Source organism: Lontra canadensis, unplaced genomic scaffold, assembly GCF_010015895.1.
Source record: "Lontra canadensis isolate GAN:19392208 unplaced genomic scaffold, GSC_riverotter_1.0 scaffold30, whole genome shotgun sequence".
NCBI lineage: Eukaryota > Metazoa > Chordata > Mammalia > Carnivora > Mustelidae > Lontra > Lontra canadensis.
Window position 1 is genome coordinate 3789966 of NW_022631024.1, and position 21063 is coordinate 3811028.

The 21063-nt window shown below is 51.1% G+C and overlaps 1 protein-coding gene across 1 annotated transcript in view; it reads left to right on the forward strand.

Moving 5' to 3' along the window:
* The window catches only part of PAPPA (pappalysin 1), a 233049-nt gene that overhangs the window by 143526 nt on the left and 68460 nt on the right, over positions 1–21063 (forward strand). The window lies entirely within an intron of this gene.

Below are 21063 nucleotides of genomic sequence, written 5' to 3' on the forward strand. Positions count from 1 at the left end.
TATAATTCATATTTGGTGAAAGAATTCCACTTTGGATACACCACTGGAACTCAATGGGGTAAGACCAAATTCTTTGGGGGGAGTCCTGCCTTTTTTTTTTTTTTTCCTCCCTTGGAGGAGGCTGCTGAGTCATATGCTCTTTGAGCACTCACCTGTGAATTAACTCTATCATGAATTTGCTATGTGGCCTTGAGTTAATCTCCCCACTTCTCTGGGCCTCATTTTCCCCCATCTTTAAGTTAGAGGGTAGTTGAGTTTGATGATCTCCAGGGACCTCCCCACTCTAAAAAGCTGTGACTCACTCCTCAGTGCCCTAATGCACTATTTATGTTCCAGGATTCTTGCCCCAGGGGTCTGCTAGGTTTAGTTGAGGGAACAAGAGATTGGGGCCACCAGTGCTTGTGTGATTCTAGGGATGGCCTTGGTGTCCCCAGAGTCCCCTTTCCAATTATCCTGGTGAGCAAGCACCTGCCTTCTTCCGAGACTCCCATTTCCCAGAGACACGACTCAGTGCTTCCAACTGCCTGGCCCAGTGGCCATCTCAGAGGCCAACCTGCTCTTGGCCTCGCAGATGAGTCATGATTCCCAGCCATTCCTCTCTTGTGTTGCTTCCCTGACTCGGGCTGGATGGGCAGGGAGAGGGGGTGGTGGTTCTTTAGATGAAAAAGAGATGCAACCTTCCTCTGGGGCCCAGTGAAAAACCCCTTTACAAGGTACAAGATAGGTCCACCTCATTTATAAGTCACAGTGTTTCTTTGGCCATTTTCTCATTTGTCTGTTTGCTTGTGTTTACACACATTAGATTATTTACGTGTTTGTATTCGTTTCTGACTGCCCTAAGTCAGGTGGAAGGGAGTTTGGCTTAGTGCCAGCCCAGTAAATGAATGAATCAAGGAACGAATGAAGAAGTGGGTGTCTAGGGTTCATCCTCCCCGTGCCATCTCTGTACTTGCTGAATTCTTCTTTGGTTGCACCTGTCACCTTGAACCTGAATTACCTGTGTGCACATCTCGCTCCCCCTAGGCTGCTTGATCTTGGAGAACAGCTTTGGGTTACATTCATTTTTGTCTCATCTTCAAGCACGGGCCTGACAAGACTAGATGCTCCAGAAACATGTGTTTAATTGACTACTGACTGACTGTCGATGCATGCATGCGTGCACACGTGTGTGTGTGCGCATGCGCGTGCACACACACACACACACACACATGCATGCAAATGAGCACCACCAAACGAGGATGCTAGAGCATCACCTCTCTGTGGCACAGAAGGTCCTGTTCAGGAACAGCAGGGCCTGCCAGCAATAGCGCCAGGAATTCCCAATTCAGCACTAGCAGCCGGTTCTAGAAATGTTTAAAAAACGTCATTCAAACAAGGGAATTAACACACTGGGAATCTCACATGAGCAAGAGCTGAGGTAGCAGCTGTGTTTCAAAACCACCCCAAGTGTTATTATGGCCGCGAAAGTAAGAGAAAGGAGAGAAGGAACTGTCCAGCCTTAGCATTCGAAAGTAGACTTCACCGGGCAATTATTCCAGTCCTGTAAGGAGGGGCTGTCAGGAATTATGGGTGATTATCTCTTCCTAAACAAAAATCCAATTTCAAAAAATCATTATAAATACTAGCTCTTCGATCTACAAAGAGGAGATGAGGAAACAAAATCATCCTATTGAATTATTCATTGTAACCAATTTTATTTTAATGAAATCGACTAGGTTCCATTACTCTGGGCTTGGACATAATCTTTGTTACAAGGAGACTTCAGCTGTAACTAAATTTGCCATAATGAGATCAGCTCGCTGGAGAATACAGGGTCAGTGGAGGGGGTGTGTTGCCGGCTGGGTGCAGGGCCAGGCAGGCAGCCTGGAGGGCGGCAGAACAAAAGTCTCCTGATTCCCCCGACTGAAAGCAAATGCCTAGAAGTCACTCACGCACTGTCCCCCCCACAACCCCGCCATGCATAGTGATGCCCGTGCACGGGTGCACAGACAAACAGCCTGTGTGATTCTGGGTGAGGTTCTCCCTGGAGTGTAAAGGTGGCTCCCTTCTGACTGCATGGAAGAGGAGGACATTTGACTGTGGCCTTCATGATTACCCTGGGCACTGGTTAGAGGAGGCTGCTGGTTAATTTTCACCCAGTCAGGGCTTCCAGTGAAGAGGTTGATGGCTTGAAAGAAGGAGCTGCAAGGTTCTTAGAGGCACCACGTGCCCCTCGCCTTCCCCCGATGCAATTAACCATCTCCTTTTCCTCTTCCTCCTCTCTTTTTCTGTCTCTCTTACACACACATGAATGTGCTTGCACACACACATGAAATTCCCATGTAGGGCCCTGGGTCCCAGGGAGAGTGGAAGGCGGTGCAGGGTCATGGGGGTGTACTGGCCATTACATTGGATCCTCCCATGCTCCACAGCCAAGCCCCTCTTCTTGGAGACACTGAGAGGCAGTGCCTTCCCCAGAGCCACACAGCCCAGAAAGAAAGATTTTAAGATTAGGATCTTGTAGAAGATGCCAGTGAGATTGGGAATATGCAGTCATCCCTGTAAGTCAGAAGTCAGTGGACACCTGGGAAACTGCACTGGGAAACAAGCAGGGAGAAATGCAGCTGGGTAGATCCTATTGTTGGTGTCACTGTGCAAATGCCCTGAGGCACTTGGATTCTCCTCTAGCAGACTCTTGGGCACTGCCCATACCTCTGAGTTCAGGCTGTTCCCACTCCCTTCCAGGCAGACTGTTCTGAGGTCGCATGGTGGGTATTCACTAGGACGCTCCTTTAACTTGGGGGGAGGGATGAAGGGACCACAATTGTTCTTTGTTCCTCTTTACAAGCCTGTTTTGTCCTACTCTCTGTCACTCCCCCTGATGCTATAAACATGGTAAAGGCAGGTGTTTGTAGGATAGGTGCCTACCTCTGTGCCACAACCTTCGGGAGAAACCAGAGAGTGGAAGAACCAGCCCCCAGGCTTGTGAGGTGTGAGAATTCTATCAAGAGGAGTGGCCCCATCAAAACAAGCTGGCAGATTCTCGCTGGGATGGCCTCAGAGCCACACTCATCATGCTTCGTGAGTCTGGAGAACTGCTAAAAACTTGAGTTTCAATTCTGTAAAAGCTCTTAGCGTCTAATAATTTCCAGTCTCTTGCATGTCCATTCTCCTCCAACAAGATCCCCAAATTTGGTTAGGGCTACGCTACTCCACCCCAAGCCCTGAGTCGTGTATCCAGACGTTATCAGAGTCATCAGAACTTCCAGTGTGCAAACTGGGCTGAACACCCTCTCATAAGAGACATTCTTTGGATATTTTGGCCACGCACCTTCCCGGCCCAGCTGGAATTCAAGAAGTCCCTGAGACAGAGCAAAAATGGAAATGAACCGGAGGAATCAAGTTATTTCTCTTCAGGGAACCTCAGAAATGGTTTGGGTTAAGTGCTTGCAAAAATTTCATCTTGTCCTAATTTTGTCTCCATGTTTTGCATTTCTCTAGTACTTTACACCATAGGCTGCCAAAATGAGATGTAGATATTGCTTCCTCCTGCCCCCGCCCCCAGCGTTTCTACCCCAGCCCGTTTCCTCCTATCTGGACAGGCACCCCCCTCCTTCTGCAGTGGCCCAAGGAGGAAATGGAAATACTGACTATCTGGGCTCTCCAGGGATTACAGACCTTCAGTCATCCAACCAATTTATTTGGTTAATCCTTTGAGGGTAAAGCTTAGACCAAGCATTTCCAGGGCAGTAGTTTCAGGGCCAAAATAAAGAAAACCTTTCTAAGAACGAGAAGCATCCACAGGGGGTCGGAGTGCTGTGTGATCTACTAAGCTCACCACAGTAAGACGTTCAGGCTGAGCTGGTGGTCGAATGGGAGATCCTGGCCTTAGAAGGCCGGTGAGAGTCTAGACATCTCTCCTTCCTTTGAAATCAATTCTCTGACTTTCTGTTCCATCAGTGCGTCATTGGCCACATCGGTTCTTTGCCACTTTACCTTGAGTTGCTATGACCAGCTTCTAGGCACGTTCATAATGCTTTAGGCCTCCATTAAAATAACAAATCATAATTTGTCTTGAATTATGTATTAATTCTCTTATTCATTGGCCCGAGCAGGAATCTATTCGAATCTTACACTGTTGAACATGAGTAGGTAAAGAGGGTGGGAGTTCATGGAAATCATGGGACTGTGGCTTTGCCCTCTTCACCCGTCCTCTGACTTGGGAACCTTGAGCAGATGACTCCTTGGGAACTTTAGTTTCCTCTTTGGGAAAGTGGGAATGACAGCGTCGACCTGGTGGACATTGAGAGAATAAATGTAGAGAAGACACCTAGCACCGCCCCCACCCCCCCACTTACTGGGTAGTTCAGATGTTGATTCTCTGTCCAGCTCATGTAAGGCTTCTCCCCCTCCCCCAGAGTCCACAGGGACCCACCCTTCTGCAGAAGCTCAGTCAACATGCCCTTGAGTTAGACATTGTTGTGTTAGCGCGTGTCTCCTGCAACCTCCGGACCATACCAGGCATGTTAAGAAACTCCAGAGAGGCGCTGGTCCTTTTGCTGCCCTCAGAGGGCTCACCATTGCATTGGAGGGGTGTGTCCGACTACAGGCAGCAGCCAAAGACCCAGGAGTGGGAATCAGAGGGAGTTTCCCTGAGGAAGAAACCACAGCGCTATCAGCTTGCTCAGCCAGCAGGGATGAGAGCCAGCAAGTGGGGAAGGAAAAGTCCTTCGCCCACTCTCCGAAGACCTTGCACAAATTATAAAAATAACATTTATCAAGTTCATCCAGCTTCTGCATCCAATTCCTTGAATCCTACTGAAACTGCTACAGACATAGGAATTGCTCCTCTCACTTTCCAGGTTCGGACAGCGAATCTCAGAGGGTCGGGTGAGCAGCTTCGGGACTCACCCCTGTAGGGGGCAGAACCAGAGGGCTGACCCCTGTGTTCATCGTACGAGCTTGGGTGCAGGACGGGGCTGCTCCTGCCTGCTGCCGCGAGCGACCCTGGAGAAGCAGCTGGGAGAACCGATGTCTTCTGCATCTTTTCATACATAGTGTGCATTCAAGGAACACCCAGAATATGGAATTTGCTGCACCAATACCCGAATTGCTAGCCACCGTTTCTAGCCTGCTGTGCAGACCACCCACTGTTTCTGTCATGTGGTGTAGACTCCACATGTAGACACTCATCCTCTTAGGTGAAGCATTGCTCTCTCCAGAAAGCCATTTAAAATGTGTTTATGAAACTATGGGGGGGACTCTAGGACATGTCTTAAGTTGCTGACCCCAAAGTGTAAAAAGGATTTCTCAGGTCTATGCCTAGTTATTTCTGGGTTATAGGTGCAAACAAGAAGAAAGGCACAAAGAGGACACTTGTGGATGGAAGAGGTAATTTTGCTCAGTTTCCAGGGTTGTTTCCAGGCGTGTTGCAAGCCCTGCGCTCTATGCAGGAAACCCGGCAGTGTCAGTAAGAGAATCACAGAGTAAGAGCACTCCTCGGTGGCCACCAAGTCCGAGCCAGGAAGCAGGTGGCATTTCTCTGTGCGTTCGTTATCCTCACGTTCAGAGCAGGGAGCAGATAACCACTGGGTTCTCTGGACACAAGAGTAACAGATCTGCACGAGCACGTACAATGCAGTATAGGGAGTGTGGGGGGTCAGGAGATTGACACGGGAAGGAGGTGGAGACAGACAGACATCCAAAAAACCAATAAGAAATAGAGGGAAAGCTGAGAAATGTGCTTATAATGGTGTGCAGGGACATCCTTCTGATGCTTGGAATTTAGACATTATCCTAAGTGCAGGGGGGAGCTTTTCAGAGGTGAGAAGCACAGAGCTAACAGAATCAGATGTCCATTTGAGGAAGAGGAGAGACCTCAGTCGGACACCTCCTGTGTGCCAGACCCTGTCCTGGGGCTTTAAAGCACATGGTCAAACTGAGAGGTTTTCCTTCCCTTTCCCAATGAAGAAACTGAGGCTCAGGGAGCCGAAGCACCTCACCCATGGCCCTCCTCCCCCTTCCCTCTACCTTTCCATATGCCACCCTATGGGCCCCCCACTGAAACAGCCCTCCCCGCCCCCCGACCCCAACCAGGACCAGCAGTTCTCCAGAGCTACTCAGATGATCTGATTTGCAAAGCACAGAGGGAAATTCTGGCACTCACCCCCAGCGGGGAGGTCATTTCCGAGAGTTCTCCTTTCCTAGCACATACCTTCACCAAAGTGTGCCTCTCTTCTCGCTGGTGAAATGGGATGGCCTTTGCCTGTGGTGGAAGGAGGAGGACAGGCAAAAGGAACACACTGACATTTCAGAGAAGATTCCAAGCAGTTTCCCCAAATACCCATGGGATGTGCTTTCTCCTGGTGGTTTATGAATAATTTTTCAAGAGCACATGTGCAAGTCATCTAAGGAGACAGAACAGAAAGTCCCGTGGCCCGTAACAGCCTGTCCCATTGATGTGGGGCACCAGAAACCCCTCCAGGAGAATAAGAAACAGCGCCTGCATCAGAATGGAGTCCCTGGGCTGGTCGCTGTGACCGCCCTGAATTTGTCATGGCAGCCTCGGCCTGGCAGGGACTTGAAGGCAGCAGAATTACTCACGATCCCGGCAGACGGGTCCACCACCAGACTCTCCTCCCCTCCCTCCTCACTCCTTCTCTCTGTTGGCATTTATTCGAACTTAAGAAATGCCAGGCATCATGACTGACCCTGAAAAGCTTTGGATGAGGAGAGTCTTAAAGGAAAACAAGGTGAAATTTCGGATCAGTTTCATGGGGTCTCCAGCTCCGGGCCCACTGCTTACCGGCCCTCTCACTTTGGGCAAGCCGGTTCTCTTGGCTCCTCCCCAGCTTCCTACCCGTGAACGAGTAGTGATAATACATACACAGCAGGTGCCTGTCAAGAGTGACCGTGGATCCAAAACCATGGTGTTTCCTTCTAAGATCAGCTGAAAGATTTCCTAATGAAATGCTTCTTTCTGCTGATGAAGTTTCAGCGGTTGATGCATCCGATTAGGAACAACCGAGTTTGGTCATTATTATTATTTTTTTTAAGCATACTCTTTGGGGCACAAGGAGAGAGAGACTTTGAGTCTCTCGGTCTTACTCCACTTAACAAAGATTTGACTTTGCTTAAGCAACTTCCCTAAACCTCTCAAGCCCCTGTGTGCTATGAAACAATTCTGCTCTTCGGGTGGAAAATCGGGGGGAGAGTGTTGCCCACCTACTACGTCCGAAGCATCGTGCTTAGCCGTGGGTGGAGGTGGAGACAAACCCGTGAACTTCAGCCCTGCCCTTGAGCAGCCTACGTGGAAGAAAGGACACAGTCCCTGAAATCGGGCAGAACAGAGGTCAGCAGGTGCTGTGACCCACGGACAAAGGCAGCTGGCCACGGAGAGCCGTGCGCAGAGCGGGGGTCCGTGCCCAGCCCTCGCAGGCACACACCAGCCATGTCCTCACCAGCCGGGACGGTGCCACGTGGAACACAGGGGGCCCAGCTGGGGAATGAGTCTTCATTTCTTGCCTGCTAGTGGCCTCCTGACTCGGAGCCCAAGAACAAGCACGGCTCTGTGGTTTGAGGCTGCTTCCACCGGTTCTCCGGGGAGAGCAGCCCCGGCCCTGCCAACCCAGCCCACAGCCCCTCTAGGAAGATTCTTTTGTCTTCCCTCCAAGCTTGCCCTGCTCCCGTCTCGTCAGGTCTCCATGTCTTCTTTCCCCACTCTCAGAATCAGGACCAGACTCCTTCTTTCCATTCCTGGCATTCACTCAGGACCCCTGAGGACCCTCTCCATTCCTGCTGCTCATTTTCTTTTCTTTCTTCTCTTCCTTTTATTTTTTTTTTAATTGTTTCTGTTTTAAGTGGGGCACCGGCATGTAGCCAGCATGGCCTTTGCTGTGTAATTTAGTTTCATGTTCTGTACCCAAGAAACACGTAAAAAATGTAAACAGCATTCACTCTCCGGGGTTGCAGTGCACTTAGGAAGCGAGAGCCTGTCCGGCTTGCTGAGCCCGCTGCTTTGGCGGTATTGAATTCTGTCCCCAAAACCACATGCTCATTTCCCTATGTCTGAAAGTAAACTTTCTCAAGCCAGGCCCAAAGGATGGGTTTCCGAGGAGAGCTGAGGTTTGGCTGCGCACTGGGTTTTGTTTTTGTTTGTGTTTGTGTTGCAAGCCCCCTGCTCCCACCCCAACCCACCAGCCTTACTTTGTAAAGTCACCTGGATGGGTTATCTATAGACCTAGACCCCAAAAAAAGCCCTTCCACCCTCTCTTCCTCCCCAGCCCTGGGTCTCTTTAAACTCCCCTGATGTTTCCACCAAATCCAAGTCCCAGGAGGTCCTAAGTACACTTATGCACGGTCCTTTAAAGGGAGGGATGGGCTCCTTCGGGCTTGGGAGAGGGGCCCCTGCCAAGAGGCATGCTTTCATGCCGGGCCGGTCCCGCATAGATTTCCTGGGCTCCTGCCCTCCCCAGGGCCCTTGCCCACACTGGACCCGTCTGTGCTGTTGGTGAGCGGGCCCGCTTGGCTGGTATCTGCATTTCTCTCCGGCCTGGGACACAGCAGTGTGGGGAGAGAGCTGGTCTGCTGGCAGGATACGGCTTTCAGGAATGTGAGTGCTGCCTGAGAGATGTCCCTCCAGGTCTGTGGTACTGCCTGGGAGCAAGGTGTCTGGGGAAAGAATACCATCCCATGCAGTGCGAGGAAGCAGAGAAACTGGCGGGTGTCAGGGAGCTCGGGGCTGGGCCTTGACGTCCCAGAGAAGGCAGAACTGTTAGGAGCCCAGGCTTTAGAGCAGCTGTCCAGAGGAACTTCCAGTGAGTAGAAGTGTTCTGTAAGTGCACTAATAGCCTAACCCCTAGCCACCGGCTGAAACGTGGCTTGTAAAACCGAGCACCTGTTCGTTTTATTTAATTTACACTTAAGTAGCCGTATGGAGGTAGTGGGCTACCTGTTGGACAGAGCTGATCTAGAGTCTGTCACTTCCCAGAGCTGACACTTACAGGAAGGTCTCAGGGGGGTTACTCAGCCTTCCCATCTGTGCAGTGGGGACAGTAAGCGGTAATTGTAATTCCAGAAAACAGCACAGGTAATACAGTTGGAGCAATGCTTGACCTACAGTAACTGCCACCTAAATCCATTCAGTTCAGTCATTGCATTTACCTCCTTTTAGCCAACCTGGGTAGGAGGAACCACATTCCCATTCCACAGAAGCCGAAGCAGAGGTTCACACGTGGTGGGACAGGAGCCAATCCAGTTCCTTCAGGATCCACACCATCTGCCCCAATCAATTGCTTAAAAATAATATTTCTCTTTTCCAGAGTGACATAGGACATGTTAATCTTTTTTTGTGAAACAGTGTCTTAAATCTTTTAAGTGTGCATATATCTTCAATGGAGAAATTTGGCCTTTGGAGTATATCATTCACCATAAACGTGGATCCCTATGGTCTCTCACCTGCCAAGCTTTCTGTGTGTCTTCCTACTTCCTTAACATCCAAAGACCTGAGCAGGCAGGGCCATACATGGTCCTTCTCAGCCCCTCTGCACCACTCACTGCTGGACGGGTGCACCCCGGGCAGAGCGGGTGACTGGCAGTCCCCGGACGGGTCTTGGGGTTTCCATTTCTCCTGCCCAAAGGAACCATCATGCAACTGTCCACTTCTTGGAGGCTGAACTGTCCTTCAAGGTCTAGCTCAAATGGCACCTGGCCATACGGCCCCCTCTGACCACCCACCCATGTGCAGCCTTAACCCTCCCGATATCACATAGCCCTTTTGGAACCATCCAGTGACCCACAGCGCAAGCTGCCTTCTACTTTGCGTTTCCTGCGTCCACACCTTTTCATACCAAATGCCCTGTGAGTGGCTAAGGGTTTGGGCTCTATCTTTTAACATTTAGGGATTTTCTGTGCCAACCATAGGTTTTCCTGCCTGGGGAGAACTCAAAGGGTGCTTCTGGCTTCATTGAATGAGGCCATTGGAAACAATGTCTGCTGAGTGATGTCTGATTGGCTTAAATGTACAAATCAATGTCTGTAAGTGATTCCCTTGTGGGGCAGGGTAGAGTCCCCCTGATACATGCAGTGGATGACCAGAGTAAGCAGGGCCTTCTTAAGTCCCCTCGTTTGTCCCCTCCATGGCAGACAAGGTGCATACCATCGTGTGAGTCGGGGGAAAGGGGTCCTGAAAGCACATCCTGGGCCCCAGACTGACCTCTCTCCAGAGGAGGTACCAGCATCTCATTTTGCAGTGGAGGAGTGTGACCTTCTCAAAGGATTCAAGGTCATGCTGTCAGCATGGGCCAGCAGCTGAGGTCCCAGCCCACATCCCTTTGACTTTAAAATGTGTGTGACTTCCAAGGCTCAGTGGAAGGTTCAGGGACGTGGCAGGTGGAGGGATGATCAAAGAGTTCACATTGTGGGTCCCAGATCGTGCTGCTGCTTCGACACCCTGCTTTCAAGCAGATGTGTGTTGCCTCGGCCAAGGGCGCCCTCAGAGGGGAAGCACCACTCTGTAAGGTCTCTGTCCCTCAACGGAATCTGCTCGTGATGTGCTGGACATGTATGTCAACCATGCCCATGGGGCATTTGGTGGACAAAGGCCCCAGATTGCATGTCACAGTCACTAGCCCTGTCTCTGAAATCTGGAGGGACAGGCTAGAGAGCAATGCTGCCCTTGTCCTTGAGAATGAAAGCCCTTATTTGCACTTCAGGCTCCGCAGGATGCTGTTAAAAGGCTAAGCAATCCTTGTCCTCTTGTTCCTTGCATAAGTCAATGCCCCACATCCTTTGGGGCCTCTTTCTAGGAGAAATCAAGCTCGAGGCTGCTTGAGTAAGAGCACTTCCTGCTCTTCCAAAGCAAAGACATGGGAGCCAGTCCCTCCCCAGTTTCCAGCCCTGGCTCCCCAGGGTTCTAGGAAGGGATGAGGGAATCCTGAGCATGGCAGCGAGACCCCAGGGACAGTGCGCTCGGCATGGCCATCTTGGCACCATGTGGGAGGGTTCCCTGAGGGGCATGTGACTCGGACATTGTGGTGGACACAGCTTGGAACACACCGATCTTCGTTGGGAAAGCTGGAGAAGAGGAGAAAGGAATGGGGAGCGTGAGGAAAAACAAAAAAGAACAACCTGGAAACTCCTAGTTTTATGAACTCCAAGAAAGTCTGGTTCTTTCAACCACAGATGTTTTTAAGTGAAAAATCACTCCTCTGACCTTTCGTGAATTGGCCTGTGTGGTTAAAACGGCCATTATAACCACTGTTCAGCTAGGTTGGATGTGGTCAGTGCTTTTCTGGTTAACCCGTGAATGTCTCAGGGCTCCCAGAAACAGGGCAAAAAGAGGTGTATGGGATGCCTAAGACACACAGCTTGGGTCTGTGTGACTCGGAGCTGAATGGTGGAGCCTTCGGTGTCCCAAGGGTTAGCTCCAGAGCTGGCTGTGTTCTCCACTCTAGAGCCAGTAGAGGGCATTTTGGAGGGACGCTAACTGGAGTTGTGTTCTTCGGCTTTCATGTCTGATTCTCCGCAAGTGGTTTCCAGATGCCTGATTTAGAGCAGACAGCATTGCCTGGGTGCGCTCTAGAGTCACAGCAGCTCAGTATTCTGGGCTAGCGCTGGAAGGGTTTCAGTGCTCAGTGCGCTTCTCCAGAACTGGCGATACCACTGGGCTCTGAAAGAGAAATCGTGATGTTTCTGGATTCCTGTCTGGAGTCAGCAGTGTCTCAGGATTTTCATCTTGTCGCCGGCAGCGTCTCTGTGTTCTGATCTCGGGTTGAAGGAATGCTTCGGATGAAGCTCACAGTGCCCTTTGATCTAATCCAGAGTCTACCCTGCTTTTATGATCCTGATCTAGAATTCATGAAATTACATGAATGGCTTTCAGTACAAATGCTGAAAAAAAAAAAAAAAAAAGAGAGAGAGAGAGAGAGGTTTAGCAACACAGAAAGATAACAGCATGTTTTTAAAAAGCCGTGTGCTCAGAACTGTGCTTGCAGCAAGAGATCTGCATCTCGAACTTTGTCCTTCATGCCTCTGCTGTTGACATCATCTGGGAAGCCAGGTTTGTCATGGCTCAGCTCTGGCCCGTTCTCTCCCTTCTCTCGTCTCTTCTCCGGCCTCCGCTCTCCAGAGCCCAGGTGACGTTAAGAGTTGGCGGTTCCGACCTGGCCCTCAGGCAGATTGCCCTGGCAACTTTTTTCTCTGTGCCCCTCCCTCAGCCTGAACATACCTCGAACACAGATCCAAACACGCTGTTCTCTGGTGCTTCTAGAGTCTTTTACCTCCCTGCTCCCCCCACAGGGGGCTACTTGTGAGAAGGAGTTTTACCTTTATGGTCTTTTAAATCTGGCATCCATTCCCACCCTGTAGACCAAGGTGAATAAGGAACATACATGTAAATATAAACGAAATAAGTGAATGAATGAATGAACGAACGGAGAGAGAAATAGAAAAATTCGTGGTGTGGCTGGAAAAAAATCTGAGTCTCCCTAAAGGAAAGAGATTTCTGGGAGCCCTTAAACCCCTGCCTCTCACCCTTAAGAATTTCCAGAAGGTCCCAGCACGCCCTCTCCCAACCCCGTCAGCATCTTACTGGCCCGTGAAGTCACCCACGGACCATCTGGTTGGGGATCCCGTGTTCCTCCTCAGTGCCGGGAGATCACGTAAGCTGGACAGCAGCCTCCAGATGTTAGCAGTTTCTGCTCATTTTTCCCCCTCCCTTCTCAACAACAATAATAATAATTAAAACAAACAGAGGCCTCATCCCCTACCCACACCCCTGAAATTACAAACAGGTGGGCCTGATGCCCTTCCCCCTCCAAATGCTTCCCGGTCCCTAAAGCCCAGCCGCTGACCCTCAGAGAGGCCTGCCGTGGGCCGAGCCGGACAGGACAACCAGGACAGCCGCGCCGGGGCTTGGGCCGCAGGCCTCAGGAAGGGGGACATGGGCCGTGTCATGAGAAGTCCCGGTGCTGGGCTTTCCCTCTCCCGGGCTCCCACCCCCAAAGCCTTGGCCTCCAAGTTAAATGGATGTATTTTGGAAGACTAGGTGGCTTAAGAGATTAGTAATGAGATCCCAAGTCTTTCACTGCTGGGTCAGGAGTTCAGAGGCGGGCCTGGGTGACTGGCGAATGGCATAATTACGAGCCGGGAGCAGGCCTACGGAGGGCCCGTGTGAAATGAGCCCAGCCAGGCCTTTCAAGGGAGGAGCTGTCAGCAGCACAAAAGCCGACCGCCACATCCGACACTAATCACTCTCCCTTGTTAGAGGATTTACTGGCTGGAGAAGCTCGAGCCCCTGCCCAGTGCCTCCTCAGAACGGCTGTCTGGGCTCCAGCGAGGGGCACGGCCTAACGCCTGGCTCCCCTGTGCGTGAGGTGGGGAGATGCCGCCCACCCCTCAGGGTGGGACTGTGCGAACCGGCCCCTCATTCTGCATGAACCGGTGACCAGTGTCAGCATTCATAATGCTTGTCACTGCTGCTGTGCTGATTATGTCTCCCTTGGCCGCACCTGGAAGCGGGTGAATGGGAAGTTCCCCTCCCTGGTGACACAGGCTGGGTTTAACAGAGGTGAACGCAGCTGGGCCATCGCTCTCAGCGCCTCCTGATCGCCGTCCGTGCTCCGTAGCCCTCACTCAGTGTCCTCCCCTGTCCCGCCGGAGATAGATGTGGAGTACCTGGGGCCAGTGGGTGTCCAACCTGGACCTCACCGGCCTCAACAGGTGTGGCTTTGGCACTCATATCTGTCGAGTGAGTGAGGGCGGTGATGCCCGCCTCCCAAGGATGCGAGGGTCTGCACTCATGCAGTTGCTGGTTTCTGCTTGGCCCTGCCACCTCTTGCGGATGCTTTCTCAGGTCTCTTGAGTATACTTCACCTTTAGAAGAAGGTTAGGGCATCCAGTCGGTGTCCCCTAGAACCATAGAATCGATCATGAACCATTTCTCCTCCAAGACATGTAGTTTCACTGCAAAAGTGTTAATGTGCTTCAGGACACCGATGTCTTCAGTGAGCTCCTTACTCTGCTCCTCTCCAAAGCCTGGCTGCTTCTCCGTGGTCATTTGGATCGGGCCAAGTGTTGGGACCCCAAACCTCAGGATTCTGGACATGTGGGGAGATGTGGGCCTGATGATCTTAGACCCCGGTAGAGTGTGGAACACTTATTGTGTTAGGGACAGACCTCGGGGGCATTGAGGGGCTCATCACCCCAGGACAGAGCCCAATGGCTGGAGGGCATCAAATGCCAAGTGATCTTATCTGGAAGTGTCTCCTGGGTGGGGGCCCTGAGGTCCACAGCTTTTTCCCGAGCTGTGGGTACAAGGAAGGAGGCATCTCTCCGCTCTGCACACCCGCCTTGTACACAGGAAATGCGTCTTTGCTTGATTGTCTGTCCATGCCAAATAATAAGTCTCAAAATTGAAAGAAAGGCAGTCCATTTCTCCCCCTCCTCTCTATCTCTAGAAGTCAGGCATCAAAGGGGAAGGCTGTTCTGGAGGCCTGGGAAAAGTGATAATTGTTTCTAATGGTCACTATGAGAAAGCTTAGCTTTTCTTCCTCTCTGTGTCTCTTTCTGGGTCTCTCTGTTTCTATCTCTGTCTTTTCTCAGTGCTTTTAAGTGTGTAAAAAAGAGGTCGGCATGGGGGTTGGTGGTGTGCATGTGTGTGTGTGTGTGTCCGTCTGTCAAACCTCAGTTGTCCTTAAAGTGCTCTATGTTCAGGGGATCAGTTAGGAATGAGAGGCACAGGGAGGAGATGAAGATGGACATAGGAGTGAGGAGAAGAATCCCGGGGCGGGGGAGGGGGGGACTACTCCAGGACTCCACAGCCAGGCGAATCTCCACATCTGGGTTTCCAGTGTCTGTATATGCATCGACTAAGACCAGGCACGTGAAACACTTGTTAGAATGTGAGAACCTCCGACAGGGTGCTCTCGCGACATCTTTCTTAAGCCATATGGCATCAAGCAAAGGAGCAAATGCTGTTAATTTATAGGATAGAATTTTTGAGTGTTCCCAGACCCAAAAAAATAATCTCTCTTTGGCTTTTCTGATACATAACGAAGGCACTAAATAAATCGAGATCAAGCACAGATGCTCACAGGCACGGATCAGGGCGCTCTGGTGGCGTGATACGGAGATGCTGAGTGTAGATCTGGGGAAGCCATGAGCGGGGTGCCTCTCACTGCTTGGGGTACACACTGCCTCTGCAGGACTCGCCACAAACAAACCCTGAATGCTGTTTTTGCTTTTTGCCTTCTTTCATTAAAGCGGAAATCCTCTTTTGATTTCTTTCAGTTAGCAAAAATGGGTACTAATTTAGGCCTTTCGTTCATGCAAAGGGGTGCAACATGAACTTTGGAAAAGCAGGGGATGCCTGTATGTAGTAGAAGACCAGTAACATTGTTATTGTTGGTAATTCGTTCTTGTATTCAGCTAGTCTTGGCTTTAGTGCTGACGTTAGGCTTTTCACCGCTCTTGATAGTGAAGAGGTCAGAAGCGAGTCTCCATGCTTGCCCTCAGTGAGCTAACAGCCAAGTTCAAGGATTGCAAATAGGTTCATCTCCTGGGCCATTCCTGACTGATAGTGAGCGGCTTGTCACACTGTTTTATTAAGATGGATTCTGAGGTCTACACTCAGAGGAGCAGTGTGCACCATTTAATTAAGGGTGTCTGTCCTGTGCAAGGGCTTGGGGGCTGGTAGCACTGATGTGTGCCTCAACTGGTCCAGTGGTCTTGAAGACCCGCATCCTCCCCATTAGCCACCAGCCTGTTTCTCATCGAGGAAGTAGAGGTAATGTTAATACCTTCCTCACAGGGTGGTTGTAAGACCTAAGCGAAATAATGGACTTGGACAGACGCTGGTGGGCATGAAAGTAAAGGGAAGAATTGCTGCGAATACCAGTGACTACTCCCGTCATTTATTTTGTTGTCCATCAAGTGCACGGGAGCCTGGTGATGGACGGGTCCAAACTTTCGGTGCTCACAAATGAATCCAAGGTCCTCTGGGGCCTTCTCTCTACCACGTGGCATTCTCATGTCCACACCCTGGTCTTTGGGATCAAATATGTCAGCCCTGAACCACAAGTCTGGCCTTGGATAAGCCACCCTAGTTCAATGTGGCAGCATTGCTGAGCCACAGCTAGCAACCTGCACTAGACACTGGTGAAGGTGAGAGAGAAATCGGATGCGAGCACTGCCCTTGATGCTTAAGAATGGAGACAGATGGACAGACAAGAAACCATAAGAGGGGTGATGAGAAGCTACTGGGGAGTCTCCACCCACGGGGCAAGAAGGGCCACTTGGCTTTGACTCTTAAGCTGTGAGGAAGTCCCAGTGCCTTTCAAACCTTAGACTTCTTATCTCTAAAATGGGGACAAAACTGCTTATTCCTCCTAGTTATGGTGAGAAGATACCTGGTCAGCGCCAGTACTGTGGGCTGTCTGTGAGAGTGGGTGCCCTTTCCCTTCCCTAGGGGAGCACTGAGGAGGGAGCACCATGTTCTGGAAGGGAGAGCCACACAGGCTTCACAGGAGTGGCTTTATTGCACCGGCTCACTCACTGGTGTGGTCTCCGTGGCTTGACCCGTGGTCTCCCAGCTGGCTTGCCCTCCCGCCATCTTCGTATCAAGGAGTCCTGCCTGTCCCTCTTACAATCTTGCAGCTCTTGGGGAAATAATTTGGCATTGGATCTGCAAGCTTGGAAGCACTCCCTGGGGTGTGTGTGTGTGTGTGTGTGTGTGTGTATGCATGTGTGTGTGTATGCATGTGTGTGTGTGCGGGCGCGTGCATGCCCTGCACGTTTATGGGTATCATTAGTATCAGCGTGCACCCCCATGCTTCCCCTCCCCATTCCTTTTCCTCTTTTTTTCTGTGAGACCCATTCCCAGGTCCCTTTGGGTTGAAAGAGGAAATTGGAGAGGACGGCCAGAGACTTGAAGAGTGCTCCCTCCCTCCTGTGACTGACAAGAGGGCAGGGAGATCTGTGAAAGCGAAATTCAATAGAAACCTCATGGCATCTCCCCTGTGTGGGAAAATACCAGAACTCCCGCTCCCCCTGCTCTCCCTCTGTCTCCCCGCCTTTGTGTACGACGTGTGTGGGTAGAAGATAAACTGGATTTAAAAAACCCTTTGAAAGCAAGACATCGTTAACTCCTCTAATTGAAAGCAGTCTTCGGCAAAGGAGGGGTTTGGAGGCGGGTGCTGGATGGAGTGGCAGGTGGTGCGTGGAGTGGACGAGAGCCCCTGAGTCCTGGGGCCACAGAGGCCACTGTGTCTGTCAGCCTATGCGACTCCAGTCACCACCAGACATCCTGGCCCATCCCGGAGGGGCTTACGGCCTGTCTCTCCCGTCCCCAGTGGGCCCAGTTCCTCATCTCTCTATCAGATGTGATGGCCAGAAGCAGATCACTGAGGATGCCCCCAGTGCAAATATCCAATCTCAAGGCTTTGAGGGGAAGAACTGCTCTTTGTCACATGCATGAAAAGAAAAGAAAACAGAAAACACATTGCTGGAATGGCTACAGTAAATGTTTATGTTACCCCTCTGGTGTTTGTGGAAAGGTGGCTGTGAAATTAGCCTTCCAGAGACCAGAGGCCTGGGGTCCAAGAGTCGACTTGGGGGCTTACAGAACAACCCCAATTCTTGACAGAGTCGACACTCTCTCCTGCCTCGTTCACCAGGAAGAGGCTGGGAGTCAAACACTGGCAGATTGTCAGAACTGAAGAGCCTTTCAAGGCTTCATCTTCCTCTGTCCTTCTGCACACGGGAAGGAGGAGTGCCAGAGGAAGTCAGCAGGTGGGTCAGTTCTAGCAGGCAAGCCTCTCGCCCGGCAACCCAGGACTCTTTCCACCGCATCACCTGCCCCGGGGCAGCACTGTGGGGGCCTGCTCTGGGCTGCTGAAGCAGCTTCTGTTCAGGCAAAATCCCACCTCCATCCTCCCTGACAGCCCTGAGAGACAGGCGGACGGCCCTTTCCAAAGCGGCCTTCATCTACCATTAAGAGTGTGGGCTGAGTTTGTGCCTGAGAATTGAATCTTGGTTCCACTAATGAGCTGTGTGACCTTAGGCAAAGTACAGGAGCCTCAAGTCCTTATCTATAAAATGGGTATAATCCTAGTACCTCCCTGACAGAGTTGTCCTGAGGCCCGCATGATTTAGTGCACACGGAGACCTCAACGAAGCACCCGGCCTAGGACAGGGACCCCCTAGGTGCCACCGCTCTGGCTGTGACTCCTCCTGGTCTTGGGGCACCTACTGTGATCCGCTGCCGGGTGACAGGAGCTAGGATTAATGGGAGCCTGAATAACTCACGCTTCTCACCTTGGAAGTTTTCAGAATTCCAAGGGAAAGACTGGGTTCTAAACAACCATTGTCCAACCTGATGGGTGCTGTAACTGAGGTACATAAAGACTGTGTGGACACAACAGAGGGCAGTTAATTCCGCCTGGGGGGTGAGCAGACTCTCTCAGAGGAAGGGTGATATTTGAGACCGGCTTCGAAGGGTGTGTCGCATTTCACAAAACGGGCAGCCAGTGCCATGGAGGGAGGTGGGGGGGCAGGGGGATGTCTGGGCACAGACATCGTGGTGGTGGAGTCCAGGACCTGTGAGAGAAAGTGTCCCCCGGGGAGAAGGGAGCCCCGCTGTGCACATGTGCGGGTACCAACCTGCTGTGTGGGGAGGGGTGAGGCAGGGCGGTGGCTGGTAGTGAAAGCGGTGACAGGGCAGAAACCGGCTCCTAAAGTTCTTTGCAAGCTGTGTCCGGGCGACTTCCCATCCCATGGTCCCTGGGCAGCATGGAGGGGATATTAAGTAGCAGGGCCATGGGCTTAGTTCTGTGCGTTGGCAGGTAAAGTCTGAGGACCTTAGAGCAGGGAGAGCAGGGAGAGCAAGAGGAGGCAAAGAGAGTGGTAGCTGGTGCCTTCTTCTCCATCAGCCAAAGGGGAGGTTTTGAGCTAGACCAGCACCAGTCCTGGCCCATTGTGCGAACGCACAGAACATGGCAGCGGAGGGATCAGAGTCTGGCTGCTGGCTGTCCTACACGGCTGGGTAGATGACCTTAAAGGAGTTATTTAAAGCCTCTGTGCCTCGTTTCCTCACCAGAAAAATGGGACAATGATTCCAAGCTCTCAGAGGCTGACTGTAGGACAAATGATATTGTGACCTTGAGACCCATGGTTGATGCTATGGCTGTGGGCATCCTCAAGCTACTTGAGGGCCATTCCGTACAACCGCTGCATTTCACAGATGGGGAAACCGAGGGTGGGGGAAAGGTCCAGATGGTAAGTGACATAGCCAGAACTAACCCAGCTCCCGTTTCCTGTGGCGGGTGTTTGGTGTAAGCACATCCCTGAAAATGACGGGATGTCTAAGGCATTCATGTTAAAGACCAAGCAGGAACACAGTCTCTAACCACCCCCCACCCAGGTCCTGCAGGTGTTAAGATGGGACTGGAGGACAGTGGCTGCTCAGCTTCCATCAGAGACCTAGAGCTGGGCTTCTCCGGGAGAAAGGGACATGGGCACGCCAATTCCTGTCTGCTCTTTCTGCCATGCATGCTTGGGGAAGAGGGAGACATCTCACTGGAGGTGGTCCTACACACACACAAAAAAGTAGGATTGAGGGGCTCCCGGCTGGCTCAGTCAGAAGAGCATGGAACTCAAGCTCAGGCCCGTGAGTTTGAGACCCACATTGGGTATAGAGCTTACTAAAGTAAATAAACTTTTAATGAAAAAAGTAGGATCCAGGGGGCACCGAGCACAGGTGAGGAAAAAGCATCAGTTCTCAGAGCCAGAAAAGTCTGCATTTAAATAACAGTTTTGCTACCTACTTGCTGTGTTATGTTATACAAGACAGCCCACCCTTCCTTGGGCCCAGCAAAAGTAATGGTCTCAGTAAATAATTTTTCAATTCCTCTAAGTCTGAACCTCTAAATCAGCTTATAGACATTGCTGCTTAGAGGAAAAAGTAGGAGGAATTAGAGCCAGACATCTTCTCCTAGTTGTTGGGAAGAGCTGTCTAGAGTCCATTGAATTGCCTATAAAGGGAAGTGAGTTCTCTGGCTCTGAAGTAATCAAGAAGATACTGGGTAATCCTTCCTCCAGCCCTGAGAATACCTAAGGGAGGATGCTCGCCAGCCCAGCCGCATCTGCTCTTTGCCTAGCATCATTATGTGACTTTCTCTCCCCCCACCTGAACTGGATCACTTCTTTTATTAATGTACACATTCGTTCAATGAATATCAGGATTTTACTCATTCAAAATATTACTGTCATGCTTTACTGTGACAAAAGAAGTTGCTGAAAGATCTACTTTTTTTTTTCTTTTAGATTTCATTTATTTTGGAGAGAGAGAGAGAACAGGAGTGGGGGAGAGGGAGAGGAAGAGAGAATCCCAAGCAGACTCCCTGCTGAGCAGGGACCCTGACGTGGGTCTTGATCTCAGGACCCTGAGATGACAACCTGACCCAAAATCGAGAGTCAGACTTAACTCACCGAGCCACCTGGGTGCCCTGAGACCTACCTTAACACGTGTCTGGGTGTACAATAAGCTGGTGTTGACTATAGCTACAGCGGACTTCAGGAACTTCATCTTCTGGCTTACTGGAGACTTGATGTCTGCTGATCAGCAGCTACCTTTCCCGCCCTCCCCCAGCCCTTGGCAACCGCTATTCCACTCACTGATTCTGCGAATTTGACTACTTTAGATTCCCCATGGAAGTGGAATAATACACTATTTGTCCTTTTGTGGCTGCCTTATTTCACTTGGCTTGATGTCCTCAGGGTTCATCCTTACCGTCACATATGACAGGGTTTTCGTTTTGAAGTCTGAGTGATATCCCACTGTGTCGATAGATCCCGTTTTGCTCACCTCCTGGCCTCTTGAAGGACCATGAGTTTGTTTCCACGTCGCGGCTGTTGTCAATAAAGCTGCACTGGGCATGCGCGTGCGCAACGCAGGTGCTAGCTGGGGAACCCCGTCTTCATCTGTCTAGGGGAACCTGAAGCCTAGAGGCTGCCCGTGTTTTTAGAGCCCCCAGGTGTGTTGCACAAGGTGGAATGAGGCAAAGGGACAGATGACAGAACGGCAGGGAA